The sequence below is a fragment of the Cyclopterus lumpus genome, chromosome 17 (genome assembly GCF_009769545.1).
Source record: "Cyclopterus lumpus isolate fCycLum1 chromosome 17, fCycLum1.pri, whole genome shotgun sequence".
Taxonomy (NCBI): domain Eukaryota; kingdom Metazoa; phylum Chordata; class Actinopteri; order Perciformes; family Cyclopteridae; genus Cyclopterus; species Cyclopterus lumpus.
Window position 1 is genome coordinate 21,209,428 of NC_046982.1, and position 2,595 is coordinate 21,212,022.

General features: G+C 41.9%; 1 protein-coding gene across 1 annotated transcript in view; it reads left to right on the forward strand.

The window, feature by feature from the left end:
- Positions 1-823, forward strand: part of LOC117746040 (zinc finger protein GLIS1-like) — a 22,037-nt gene extending 21,214 nt beyond the window's left edge. Inside the window, exon 9 of the mRNA XM_034554815.1 lies at positions 1-823. This exon is cut by the window's left edge and continues 421 nt beyond it. The gene's annotated coding sequence lies outside the window, so the exon portion shown is untranslated.
- The last annotated feature ends 1,772 nt before the right edge of the window (positions 824-2,595 follow it).

The following is a 2,595-nucleotide window of genomic DNA, read 5'->3' on the forward strand; positions in this document are numbered from 1 at the left end:
ACCAGATCTACTCCATCTACCTGGACTCGTGATGGGCCTCCCCTGAAGACCAGCAACACTCAACCAGATCTACTCCATCTACCTGGACTCGTGATGGGCCTCCCCTGAAGACCAGCAACACTCAACCAGATCTACTCCATCTACCTGGACTCGTGATGGGCCTCCCCTGAAGACCAGCAACACTCAACCAGATCTACTCCATCTACCTGGACTCGTGATGGGAAAACCAGGAACACTCAACCAGATCTACTCCATCTCCCTGGACTCGTGATGGGCCTCCCCTGAAGACCAGCAACACTCAACCAGATCTACTCCATCTCCCTGGACTCGTGATGGGCCTCCCCTGAAGACCAGCAACACTCAACCAGATCTACTCCATCTCCCTGGACTCGTGATGGGCCTCCCCTGAAGACCAGCAACACTCAACCAGATCTACTCCATCTACCTGGACTCGTGATGGGCCTCCCCTGAAGACCAGCAACACTCAACCAGATCTACTCCATCTACCTGGACTCGTGATGGGCCTCCCCTGAAGACCAGTAACACTCAACCAGATCTACTCCATCTACCTGGACTCGTGATGGGCCTCCCCTGAAGACCAGCAACACTCAACCAGATCTACTCCATCTACCTGGACTCGTGATGGGCCTCCCCTGAAGACCAGCAACACTCAACCAGATCTACTCCATCTACCTGGACTCGTGATGGGAAAACCAGGAACACTCAACCAGATCTACTCCATCTACCTGGACTCCTGATGGGCCTCCACTGAAGACCAGCAGACGCTTCAGGCATTTTAAAATGCATATTGCCATGTATTAAAAATAAGGCCGTTCTTGCATTATTTTTTTTAGGAGACTTGCATTCGATTACTTTTTTTTTTAAACGTATTCAAAAGCTTCAATAAGCATCGAGTGTCTGAACGACTGCACGTGAATATTCTACGCACACGGATGAATTTGGAGGACCGGGATTTAAAAACTGACGCGCAACAAAGAGAGAAAAACTGCACTAAAGACGCATCGTCTGTGATCGTCGTGGACTGAGAGGTGCCAACGAATACGGTTCAATATGTGATAATAATCTTAACAACAATCAAGACAGTAGCATAATCTCCTTTTCTTTTTTTAAAAAAATAATATTGTGTCTTCTGTTCCTACATCAGTGTTATATTCAGTGAGAGCGAGGTGTGCATTGTTTACAGTTCTCTGCACTCTTTGAGGAAATGACCAACCAGAAGAAAAAAAATGTTTACACTGATTTTTTTTGTTAGCAATTCAGACATTTTTTTTTATTTTTGTCATTGAAAAGTGTATATAGACTGTAAAAAAAAAAAACTCAAAATAAACTGTCTTTTATATCTAAATAAATACACTTGTTTGTATGTGTTTGTTTGTTAGTTTCAGGGCTTCAACTAAATAATTAAGAGCTGAGTGCTTACTGGGTAATGCTGCCACCTGCTGGTCATACACATAAACTAAACAGTAGAATAGAGGTCAAAATATACAAATGAAAGAGCTAATAATTAGCTAATAATGAGATCGATGAAAGGAGAAATTTACTGAGCGGATGAGGCGACGTAATTACAATAACTTCTCTATTCTAAGATCATTATTATGTATAAAAAACAATTATGTGAAATAACTAAATTGAATTACTGATGATAAATATTAGAGTAAAAACAAATATTTGTGTAATACACCCAGTGAAGTGCTTTTAATGAACTTTTAAAGGAAGTGGGAAATTAACTTGATTTTAAATTATTTAAACAAGTTACTTATTGATAAGCAATTTATTTATTTATATAAACTTGTCACCAATTATATTAAACAAAATACTTAACGATGAAAGGGGTTGAAATATTAATTTAATAAGTTTGTAAATTAAACCACAGAGTCAAATTAGGTCATCTCAATCTACTGAATGTATTAATGTATATGTGGAAAATAACTATTATAATTCACCCTAAAGTACAGTTTTGATTTGCTACTATTGTGCATCATCATAGCAAAGCAGTAATATTATTTGTAAAAAAACAAATATAAAATGTTGATGTACACATTAATGCATCAAGACTTACATCAAACTATAAATATGTATTTTATTCTGAAATGAGTACTTTTACTTTTAATTTAATTCTCACGTGTAGCAGTTCGGGGCTCCGCCGCCAGGGGGCGCGCTGCGGTTCAACTCGGGGCCTGAAGGAACAAATCTGTCATCTTCAGTCGCACATAAACACCCTTCAACTGAACGGCGTGCACGCGTGGGAAAGCATGATGAACACTCTTACCTTCACGCGCACGCACGCACGCGCGCACTGGAAGCTGTATTTCCACATTCCGCGCGGAGGGAGACACACCCTCGGATCCGGAGGAGGGGAGAGGTTCGGCCCGGTGGGTTGATGGGATGAGACAGAGAGAGAGAGAGACAGAGAGAGAGAGAGAGACAGAGAGAGAGAGAGAGAGAGAGAGAGAGAGAGAGAGAGAGAGAGAGAGAGACAGACAGAGAGAGAGAGAGAGAGAGAGAGTGAGGCAGAGAGAGAGCGAGGCAGAGAGAGAGAGCGAGAGAGAGAGTGAGGCAGAGAGAGAGAGAGCG